Here is a 12,228-nt window from a genome sequence, read left to right as displayed (position 1 = left end):
AGAGACTAATTTGGTTAGGATTGTGTACAGTGTTGTGTAGAGTTTTAGTGTCTTTATCTGAGGAAGGATGTCCTTGCTATAGAGGGAGTACAGTGAAGGTTTACCAGGCTGATTCCTGGGATGGCAGGTCTGTCATATGAGGAGAGACTAAGTCGGTTGGGATCATATTCACTGGAGTTTAGAAGAATTAGAGGGAATCTCATAGAAACTTACAAAAATTCTAACAGGATTGGACAGGGTAGTTTCAGAAGGAGTGTTCCCGATGGTGGGGGAGTCCAGAACTAGGGGGTCATAGTTTGAGGATAAGGAGTAAACTTTTTAGAACTGAGGTGAGGAGAATCACTCAGTGGGTGGTGAATGTGTGGAATTCACCACCGCCGAAAGTAGTTGAGCCCAAAATGTGTGATTTCAAGAAGAAAGTTAGCCCTTGGGGCTAAAGGGATCAAAAGATATGGGGGCGGGGGGATCTGGATATTGAATTTGATGATCAGCCATGATGATAATGAATGGCGGAGCAGGCTCGAAGGGCTGAATGGCCTACTCCTGCTTCCAGTTTCTATGTTTCAATGTCAAGTGATGATATCTCCTGGAATATGTTGTAGCCAGAGTTGGCAACATAATTAAGACAGAATCACAGTATCACAGAATACTACAGTGGAGGAAAGGCCCCTCAGCTATCGCGTCTGCACCATCACGTGAGAAATAGCTAATCCCACTTGCCAGCACTTGGCCCATAGCCCTGAGAGTTATAATGTGCCAAGTGCTCATCCAGATATTTTTTAAAGGATGTGACGCATCCTGCCTCTACCACCCTCCCAGGCAGCGCATATCAGACCGTCACCACCCTCTGGGTAAAAATGTTTTTACTCAAATCCCCCTAAACCTCCCACCCCTCACTTCTGACTTGTGTCCCCTCGTATCTGACCCTTCAACTAAGTTGAACAGCTGCTCCTTGTCCACTCTGTCCATGCCCCTCATAATCTGGTACACCTCGATCAGGTCGCCCCTCGGTCTTCTCTGCTCCACTGAAAACAACCCAAGCCTCTCCAACCTCTCTTCATAACTTAAATGTTCCATCCCAGGCAGCATCCTGGTGGAGCTCCTCTGCACCCCCTCCAGTACATTCACGTCCTTCTGATAATGTGGCGACCAGAACTGCACACAGTGCTCCAGCTGTGGCCTCACCAGAGTTCTATACAACACCAACATGACCTCTCTGCTTTCCTAGACATCCAGTTATTGAAGACAGCATGTACAATACACAGACATTAGCTCCAATACCATTTCTGCTTTATTTTCTTTTAAAAAGCCGATCAAGTTTAACCTGTCACATGTTCCCAGGACCGTCTATTCCGTTCTAACTTTACCGGACAATGCTCAATGCCCAGACCAATCTCCATTTAAAAGCTCTCATAAGAACATAATAAGAACATAAGAAATAGGAGCAGGAGTAGGCCATCCAGCCCTTCGAGCCTGCCCCGCCATTCAATAAGATCATGGCTGATCTGTCGCTGCTCAGTCCCACTTTCCCGCCCTCTCCCCATAACCCTTAATCCCTTCTCCTATCAAAAACCCATCAACCCGCATCTCACATCCACATGTCGGTCCTTGGCCTGTTGCAATGCTCCAGTGGAGCCTGGGCAAGCTGTAGATCTTATCTTCCATTAGAGAGCAGTGCAGCCCTCAAAATTCCTTGTCAACCTTCTCCTCTGACTTAAAGCCCTGCTTTCTTTGTTTTGGTTCTATTCCAATTCAATCCAATCCAGTCCAATTCAGAGTCTCAACAAGTTGAGACATTCCCGATCCAAGCTGACAAGACAGGGCTCTCACCTCCTGTCTTGGGCTTGATCTACATGATCCAAGCTGATTGGAGTAGGTGTAGCTCCTCCTCCAAGGCTTGATCTAATTTGCATCTTAGCCAAAAGGCCCAGATGCCGCTTTTAAAAATTGCTTCAAATGAAGCTGAAATGTAACCTAACGACTTCAACCAAGTACAGCATGTCGATACTACACTTGATCTTAGCCAAAAGGCCAAGAAGCATCTTCCATACGTGTATTTGCCTCAATGCAAAACACGTCCTCGCCCTCTCACGCTCTATCTTTTGTTCTTAATGTTGCTGCTATTTGTTGCGATCTCTCACACTTCTAACACATACTCTCTCCTTTCAGTTCAAACAAAGGGTCCATCACTCAAAACATTAACTCTTGTTTCTCTCCCAATAGATGCTGGCAGACTTACTGAGATTTTGCAGCTTTTACTGTTCTTGTTTCCAGCATCCACTGTGTTTTGCTCATTTTACTCCATTGAAAAGCTTCATTCAATTTCCTTTTCACACTGGGCTCTAACAATAGACCTTTTGCAGCTTGATTCTGGATTGGAAATCAGCAAACCTATTTCTGAACCGCAGTCAGGAAAGCTTGTGATTTCTAAAACTTTTTCACATTGTATGGGCATTGCTGGCTGGGCCAGCGTTTATTATCCATTTCTAATCGCCCTCCAGAAGGTGGTGCTGAGCTGCCTTTGTGAACTGCTGCCGTCCATGTGCTGTAGGTACAATCACAGTGCTGTTAGGGAGGGAGTTCAGGATTTCGACCCGGTGTCAGTGAAAGAACGGCCGATATATTTCCAAGTCAGGATGGAGTGTAGTTTGGAGGGTAAATTGCAGGTGATGGTGTTCCCCTGCATCTGATGTCCATATCCTTGCAACTGGGAGAAGAAATGGGTTTGGAAAGTGCTGTCTAAGAAGCCTTGGTGAGTGGCTGCAGCGCAACTTGTAGATGGGACACTGCTGTCACAGTGCATCTCATTCACTCTGTCCCCAATACCCCACTCTGTCTCCAATATCCCACTCAGCCTCCTATATCCCACGCAGTCCACAATATCCCAGTCTGTCCCGAGTATCCTAATCTGTCCCCAATATCCCACTCAGTCCACAATATCCCACTCTGTCCCCAGTATCCCACTCTGTCCCCAGTATCCCACTCTGTCCCCAGTATCCCACTCTGTCTTCAATATCCCACTCTGTCTTCAATATCCCACTCTGTCTTCAATATTCCACTCTGTCTTCAATATTCCACTCTGTCCCCAATATCCCACTCTGTCTTCAATATCCCACTCTGTCTTCAATATCCCACTCTGTCTTCAATATCCCACTCTGTCTTCAATATCCCACTCTGTCCCCAATATCCCACTCTGTCCCCAATATCCCACTCTGTCCCCAGTATCCCACTCTGTCCCCAGTATCCCACTCTGTCCCCAGTATCCCACTCTGTCTTCAATATCCCACTCTGTCTTCAATATCCCACTCTGTCTTCAATATTCCACTCTGTCCCCAATATCCCACTCTGTCTTCAATATTCCACTCTGTCCCCAATATCCCACTCTGTCTTCAATATCCCACTCTGTCTTCAATATCCCACTCTGTCTTCAATATCCCACTCTGTCCCCAATATCCCACTCTGTCTTCAATATTCTACTCTGCCACCAATATCCCACTCTGTCTTCAATATCCCACTCTGTCTTCAATATCCCACTCTGTCTTCAATATCCCACTCTGTCTTCAATATTCTACTCTGCCACCAATATCCCACTCTGCCACCAATATCCCACTCTGTCTTCAATATTCTACTCTGCCACCAATATCCCACTCTGCCACCAATATCCCACTCTGTCTTCAATATCCCACTCTGTCTTCAATATCCCACTCTGTCTTCAATATCCCACTCTGTCTTCAATATTCTACTCTGCCACCAATATCCCACTCTGCCACCAATATCCCACTCTGTCCTCAATATCACACTCTGTCCCCAATATCCCACTCTGCCACCAATATCCCACTCTGTCCTCAATATCACACTCTGTCCTCAATATCACACTCTGTCCCCAATATCCCACTCTGCCACCAATATCCCACTCTGTCCTCAATATCACACTCTGCCCCCAATATCCCACTCTGTGCTCCCAATATCCCACTCTGTCCCCAACATCATACTCTGTCCCCAATATTCCACTCTGTCCCCAATATCCCACTCTGTCCCCAATATCCCACTCTGTTCCCAGGATGCCCACTTTAACAAGTGTGAGAGAAGGGAGGGAATGGGCCATTTGCGTTTATGTAGCACCTCTCACTTCCTTGCGTTCTCAAAGTACTTTGCACTCAATGAAGTACTTTTAAGACGCACTGCCTGTTGTAATTTGCAATATTGTATTCACACAGTGCACAGCAAGATCCCACACAGCAAATTGAGACAAGCCACTGTTTATTCTGCCTTCAGAGCAAGTATGTTTGAACAAGCATCTTGTCAAGGCTAAATGCCTGTGTGTAGACCAACACAACACTGCGTTTGTGAAGCCCAGCCCACAGTTCCCTTTCAAAGGTTCAAATCCCAGACTTTAGAAGCTTTTAGAAGGCCAAACACAGCTTATAGACACTACAAACAGTATGATAAAGGTTTGATAGATCTACTGCCGCTGGGGGTTAACTCCTTAATTCCCAAATCTAACTTTGAGTAAATATCACTCAATTCATCAAGTGGAGGCCTCCAGTTCAGCAAAAGCCCAAAACACAACCAGTAAAAGACTATTGAGACCATTTCCCTCAGAATGTGAAGATGCTGTTTGAGGGCAAGTTGAAATGATATGTGATCTGATTTGATTTCTTATTGTCACATGTACCGGGATACGGTGAAAAGTATAATTTCTTGCGCGCTATACAGACAAAGCATACCATTCATAGAGTACATAGGGGAGAAGGAACAGAGGGGTTGCACATTGTAGTGTTACAGTCACAGCTGGGGTGTAGAGAGAGATCACATAGTAGGTCCATTCAAAACTCTGATGGCAGGAGAGAAGAAGCTGTTCTTGAGTAAGGGGGCATGGAGTTGGGGGTAGGGTGTTAGCGTGGATAGAGGATTGGCTGTCAAATAGGAGGCAGAGAGTGGGGGTCAATGGGTGCTATTCGGATTGGCGGTTAGTGACTAGTGGAGTGCCCCAGGGGTCAGTGCTGGGGCCTCAGCTTTTTACCATTTATATAGATGATCTGGAGGAGGGAACCGAGTGTATGGTGTCGAAATTTGCTGATGACACCAAGATTGGTGGAACGGCAAATTGCGCGGAGGGTGTGGAGAGTCTGCAGAAGGATCTAGATAGGCTGGGCGAATGGGCCAGGAACTGGCAAATGGAATTTAATGTTGGCAAGTGTGAGGTGGTCCACTTTGGTAGGAATAATGGTAGGAAGGACTATTACTTACGGGGCGAAAAACTGCAGCAGGCGACGGTGCAGAGGGACCTCGGGGTCCTTGTGCATGAGTCGCAAATACCCAGCCTGCAGGTGCAGCAGGTGGTCAGGAAGGCTAATGGGATGCTGGCCTTCATAGCGAGGGGGATTGAATATAAAAGTAGGGAGGTCTTGCTGCAGCTGTATAGGGCATTGGTGAGGCCGCAGCTGGAGTACTGTGTGCAGTTTTGGTCGCTGCACTTACGCAAGGATATTTTGGCCTTGAAGGGAGTGCAGAGGAGGTTTACTAGGCTGATGCCGGAATTGAGGGGGTTGAGCTATGAGGAGAGGCTGAATAAACTAGGCTTGTACTCGTTAGAGTTTAGAAGAATGAGGGGAGATCTCATTGAGACGTATAAGATGATGAATGGGATGGATAGGATAGAGGTGGAGAGACTCTTCCCGCTCAGAAAGGGGGCACAGCCTCAAGATAAAGGGGGGGCGGTTTAGAACGGAGTTGAGGAGGAACTTCTTGACTCAAAGGGTGATGAATCTCTGGAATTCTCTGCCCGTTGAAGTGGTGGAGGCTGCCTCGCTAAATATTTTTAAGATGCGGGTTGATGGGTTTTTGATAGGCAAGGGGATTAAGGGTTATGGGGAGAGGGCGGGAAAGTGGAACTGAGCCACGACAGATCAGCCATGATCTTATTGAATGGCGGGGCAGGCTCAAAGGGCTAGATGGCCTACTCCTGCTCCTATTCTTATGTTCTTATGAATTGGTTGGAATGTGACCTCAGACTTAGAAGGGGAGGCGATGACCCAGTGGTATTATCGCTGGACTATTAATCCAGAAACTCAGCTAGTGTTCTGGGGACCTGGGTTCGAATCCCGCCAAGGCAGATGGTGGAATTTGAATTCAATAAAAAATAATATCTAGAATTAAGAATCTACTGATGACCATGAAACCATTGTCGAATGTCAGAAAAGCCCATCTGGTTCACTAATGTCCCTCTGGGGAAAGAATTCTGTCATCCTCATCTGGCCTGGCCTACATGTGACTCCAGAACCACAGCAATGTTGTTGATTCTCAACTGCCCTTGAAAATGGCCTAGTGGGCACTCAGTTCAACGGCAACTAGGGATGGGTGATAAATACCAGTCCAGCCAGTGATGTCCGATGTCCTACAAATTAATAGAAAAAAATGAAAGTTTCCAGTTGGAGCTGGGGTATTTTATGGGGTGAAGTTTACCGACCCACCTGCCACGGGAATCGGAGCAGACACGGGGAAGGTCTGTTGACCTCGGACAAGGTTTTCCAGTTTCGGGGCGAGCGTATTTCTCCATGATTGGAAGTATACAAGGTGAAGTATGAAGAATGTCACGGGGAGCTTTTGTTGAGCATCCTCCTGGAGGAGGCCATTCAGCCCAGCATTCCAGTAATGATGCTAGCCCTGTAACAACAATGACTTGTGGTTATTCAGTATAGGGAAGTGCCCCAGGTTGCTTCATGGAAGTGAGAAGGAGAGGAGATTGTGCCAGGGGTGAGGGTGGGCGGGGGTGGGGGGGTGCGGGCGGGGGTTGGGTGGTGGGGAGTGGGGGGGGGGGGGGGGTGCGACTGCAGGGGGTGAATTCACGTCCTTTGCAAGAATTTGGAGACATTGCTGGCTGTTTGGGTGAAGAACTTCTCCAACCTCACTGGTTATGACTAAAATCCTTCTGGAAAATCTCCTCTTCACCATCTCAAGGAGCCTTGCACCCTTCTCAAAGTGTGGTGACCAGAACTGGATGCAATATTCTCATTCGGACCATAGCAAATAGGAGCAGAACTTCGAGCCTGCTCCACCATTCAATTAGATCACGGCTGATCTCTCCCTGGCCTCCCCACCAGTTCCCCATGTCTCTTTATCCTGTTTATTTTATTGGAAATATATCTATCTCCTTCTTGAAACCACTCAATGATTCAGACTCCACCGCACTAGGGAGCAGCAAGTTCCACAAATTCACCACCCTCTGTGAGAAGTAGCTCCTCCTCATCTCAGTATTAAATCTACCGCTTCTCCACCTGTACCCTGTGACCTCTTGTTGATTGCCCCCAAGAGGAAACATTTGGTCTACATGTTTTAGTTGTGACTTAAACGGAGTTTTGTAAAGGTTCAGTAGAACTTCCCCACTCTTCTGACCAATGGCTGGAATTCTTTGGTTGTTCATGTTGATGGGATTCTCCCGTCCCACCGGTACCACACCCCCCGCCTGCGGATTTCTCACCGGGTTGACATGACATTGATCGGAATTCCCATGGACGGTGGCGGGACCAGAGAATCCTGCTGTTAGCAAACAACACCACCTCCCACTGGCAGGAAACACGCGGCTGGGAGATCGGCGAATCTCACCCAGTATTTCTATTTGTGAAGCTCAGGGTGCCGTCCACTATGCCATTTGTTCTCCCAATATGTCCTGCCACTTTTAATATTGATGCATCTGTACCCCTCCCCTATCCTCTGTGCCTGCACACTCTTTGGAATTGTGCCATTAAGTCTATGTTGCGTTTCCTGTGCCATCTGCTAAAATGTATTCCCTCGCACTTCTCTCTATTAAACTCCAGCTGCCATCTGTCTGCCCACCCCACGAGCCTGCCCATGTTCTGCTGCAGTTTACTGGTATATGTCCTTGCTTGCTTATTGCTCTTCCAAGGCTGGCGTCAACACCAAACTTCCAAATTTTACTCTGTATTCCTATAGCCAATTCTCAGTTTTATTTTCATAGAATCCCAATGTGGAAGGAGGCCGTTTGGCCTATCAAGTCTGCACCGACCACAATCCCACCTAGGCTGTAGCCCGTTAACCCCATGAATTTACCCTAGCTTGTTGACACTAGCCGGGGGGCACGGTGGCACAGTGGTTGGCACCGCTGCCTCACAGTGCCAGGGCCTGGGTTTGATTCCCCAGCTCAGGCCACTGTCTGTGCGGAGTCTGCACATTCTCCTGCGTGGGTTTCCTCCGGGTGCTCTGGTTTCCTCCCAGACATGCTAGTTAGGTGCATTGACCCGAACAGGCGCTGGAGTGTGGTGTCTAGGGGAATTTCACAGTAACTTCATTGCAGTGTTAATGTTAGCCTTACTTGTGACTAATAAATAAACCTTACTTTAGTCCCCCTGACACTAAGGAGCAATTTAACATGGCCAATCCACCTAACCTGCACATCTTTTGGACTGTGGGAGGAAACCAGAGCAACCGGAGGAAAGCCACACAGACGCTGGGAGAGCGTGCAAACTCCACACAGACAGTGACCCGAGGCCAGGAATCGAACCCAGGTCCCTGGCACCGTAAGTCAGTGGTGCCTCGTTCTGCAAGGTAGGGATTCTATGATTCTACGATTGCAAGGCTGAAGGGACTGCCTCTAACTGTAAACTGATGTCCCTTTATTGTGTATAGCCTCTCTGTAGTCACCCTAATCAAATCCTTCCCACATTTTAATCATGGCCTTGTTATTTATTTGAGCTGTTCCAACTTGTAAAGGTCACGATGGATATTTAAATTCCAAAACATTCACACATCCACCGGGTTTGTTGACCAATGAACAAAGGAGTCATGATCAGACTGTTTAACTTGTGAGGGAAAAAAAAATCAGAATATTTCATGGATATTTGTTCATGGAGTTGGAAAATCTTCTACTCAAAGAGTAATGTGAGCTTGGAACTGGTGTTTCTTTTTATTCGTTTTTACAGGACAAAATGCTCGCTAGCTGTGCCCAGCACTTATTGCTCAACACTAACTGCCCTCAATCTCAAAGGGCATCTGAGAGTCAACCACATTGCTGTGGCTCTGGAGTCACATGTAGGCCAGACCAGGTAAGGATGGCAGATTCCCTTCCCTAAAGGACATTAGTGAACAAGATGGGTTTTTCCAACAATTGACAATGGTTTCATGGTCAGCATTGCAGCAGATACGTGGGGAATGTATCTCACTACCCTGACTTAGGAATATATCGGCCATTCCTTCACAGTTACTGAGTCAAAATCCTGGAATTCCCTTTCTAACGGCATTGTGGGTCAACCCACAGCACGTGGACTGCAGCGATTCAAGAAGGCAGCTCACCACCACCTTCTCAAGGGCAACTAGGGATGGACAATAAATGCTGGCCAGTCAGTGACACCCATGTCCTATGAATGAATAAATTAGACTTTTATTGAATTCACATTTCACCATCTGCCTTGGTGTCTACACTTCCTGCTACCTCGGCAAAGCAGCCAGCATAATTAAGGACCCCATGCACCCCAGACATTCTCTCTTCCACCTTGCTCCATCAGGGAAAGGATACAAAAGTCTGAGGTCACGTACCAACTGACTCAAGAACAGCTTCCTCCCTGCAGCTGTCAGACTTTTGAATGGACCTCCCTTGCATTAAGTTGATCTTTCTCTACACCCTAGCTATTACTGTAACACTACATTCTGCACTCTTTCCTTTCCTTCTCTGTGAACGGTATGCTCTGTGTAGCACGCAAGAAACATTTTTTACTGTATACTAATACATGTGACAATAATAAATCAAATCAAATCAGGGATTGAACCTGGGTCCCCAGGTCCTGTTCTGGGTCTCTGTCTTATTACTCCAGTGACAATACTCCCCCATGGGTTTGTGCGTTCCAATGTTTGTCTTTCAGACGGGGTGTTAAACTGAGGCCGAGCCTCCCCTTTCAGATGGATGTATCAGATCCCATGGTGACACTCTTTGAAGGAGAGAAGTAGTTTTCTCCTCAATATCCTGACTATTATCTATCCCCCAACCAACATCACTAAAAACTGACTATCCCTTCATTATCACTTATTTATTTCAAATGTAATTAATTGGCTTTGAAATATCTTAAGAACATTGTACACAGTAGCAGGTATATAGGCCATTTGGCCCACTCAAACAGATCATGGTGGATCAACCCCTGCTATCCCCATATCTCTTGATGCCATTGTTCTCCAGAATCTATTGATTTTTGTCCAGAACATGCTTGATGATTGAGCTTCCAGGGCTCTCTGGGTTAGAGTTTTGAGGTTTGTTCATGAGTGTCTCAAGTAGGCTTACGTTAACACTGCAATGAAGTTACTGTGAAAATTCCCTAGTCGCCACACTCCGGCGCCTGTTCGGGTACACTGAGGGAGAATTTAGCACGGCCAATGCACCTAACCAGTATGTGTTTTGGACTATGGGATGAAACTGGATCACCCGGAGGAAATTCATGCAGATGCGGGGAGAACGTGCAAACTCCGCACGGACAGTGACCCAAACCGGGAATCGAACCCAAGTCCCTGGCACCGTAAGTCAGTGGTGCTAACCACTGTGCCACCGTGCCATCCCCTCAGCACTCGAAGGGTTACTTACACATGAAATTTGCCACCATTAAAGATCTAGACACACACACAGGGGCTCTTATTGTTTGGTTCTGACTTATTTTAGTGAAAAATCAAGTCATCTAAAGCATTCATTCCACATGCACGCACATACACAAAGGAATAGCAGAATAGTTCATGAGGGTTTCCAGCAACTCTGTAGGTGGTAAAGGTCGGGTGACAACACAACTTGTGCTTCAAAGAGCAGAAGGCAGATATTATCCTGGATGCCAGCAAACTCCTATCAGAAATTCACTGCACAAAACCCAACAAGAAGCACTTAGCTGATACACAGGGCAGAATGGTAGGCCTGGAGGGAGGGACTGGTGAGTGTTGGAGGCCCTTCACCCCTTTACAACAGGAACAAACTTGCCAGCAATGCTTTGCTGCAAGTGGACTTTAGTGAGAGAAAGCCAAATCAAGTTTAGTAATTTCTCAGATAAAACAGAGTCAACAAATCTACGGAATAAACTCCCGCATCAACATCTGGACAACAGGAGGCACAGAATAGATTCTCTCACAGCCTTGTCTTTAGGTCTTTAACATCGCTCCCCCTCTGTCTCTCCCCCGTGTCTCTGACCTTGTCTTGTTCTTGTCTCTCAATGCTCTCCCTCGCTCTCTCTCTGTTTCTCTCTCTGCCATAAAGAATGCAAATTCAAGGCATTCTTTATTCTGGCTGTTATCCACTGGCTCCCTCCTTCATCCCAATCCTGGTTAGTATCCTGAGTGAGGACACTTCCCTTGAACAACCAGGATGGTCTATACATTACATGGCTGTTGTTGACCTTACATATTTACGTGGGAATGTCTTTTTTTATATAATACTGAAACTCAGTGATTTTACATGCCATGGTTTTTTGTCTAGTAGAGAGAGATTACATTTTAACATGTAGTCTGCATTCCATTCTCACACAAGCTGCTTTTAACAGAGTTTTAAAGTTTACTTATTAGTATCATGAGTAGGCTTACATTAAGACTGCAATGAAGTTACTGTGAAAATCCACCAGTTGCCACTCTCGGGCACACTGAGGGAGAATTTTAGCATTGCCAATGCACCTAACCAGCACCTCGTTGGGAAGAAACTGGAGCACCCAGGGGAAACCCATGCAGACACGATCAGAATGTGCAAACTCTGCACAGACAGTGACCCAAGCCGGGAATCGAACTCGGATCCCTGTCGCTGTGAGGCAGCAGTGCTAACCACTGTTCCACCATGCCACCCACTGTATTTTTAATAGTACTTTTCACGATCTCAGGCCATTTGGCCCATTGAGTCTTCACCGACAGAGTATCTTACCCAGCCACTCTCCCCTGCCCTATTCCCGTAACCCCACACATTTCCCCATGTTAATCCCTCTAACCGACACATCTTGGGACATCCAGGGGCAATTTGGCATGATTAATGTGCCAAACCTGAACATCTTTGGACTGTGGGAGGAAACGGGAGAGTGCAGAGGAAACCCATGCAGACGCGGGGAGAACGTGCAGACCCCGCACAGACAGTGACCCAAGCTGGGAATCGAACCCGGGTCCTTGGCACTGTGAGGCAGCAGTGCTAACCACTGTGCCACCGAGCCACCCTGCTGCCCTCAGCAGCTTGGCAGCTGCTTTGCTCACAGTGAAGTTTTTAACAAA

General features: G+C 46.9%; 1 protein-coding gene and 1 non-coding gene across 2 annotated transcripts in view; one reads left to right on the top strand and one right to left on the bottom strand.

Annotated features, from left to right (window-relative positions):
• Positions 1-1,851: 1,851 nt before the first annotated feature.
• Positions 1,852-2,043, bottom strand: LOC145345815 (U2 spliceosomal RNA). Its single transcript, XR_013887192.1, has one exon. It is a non-coding gene; the product is annotated as a U2 spliceosomal RNA (small nuclear RNA).
• A 6,925-nt stretch (positions 2,044-8,968) lies between these two features.
• vit (vitrin) overlaps positions 8,969-12,228 on the top strand; it is a 62,908-nt gene continuing 59,648 nt past the window's right edge. Inside the window, exon 1 of the mRNA XM_080191902.1 lies at positions 8,969-9,062. The gene's annotated coding sequence lies outside the window, so the exon portion shown is untranslated. The remainder of the gene's footprint in view (positions 9,063-12,228) is intronic.

The sequence above is a fragment of the Carcharhinus amblyrhynchos genome, chromosome 7 (assembly GCF_965287045.1).
Source record: "Carcharhinus amblyrhynchos chromosome 7, sCarAmb.v2.hapA, whole genome shotgun sequence".
Lineage (NCBI taxonomy): Eukaryota > Metazoa > Chordata > Chondrichthyes > Carcharhiniformes > Carcharhinidae > Carcharhinus > Carcharhinus amblyrhynchos.
Note: the sequence above shows the minus strand (reverse complement) of the source record. Positions and strands in the feature narration are given on the sequence as shown.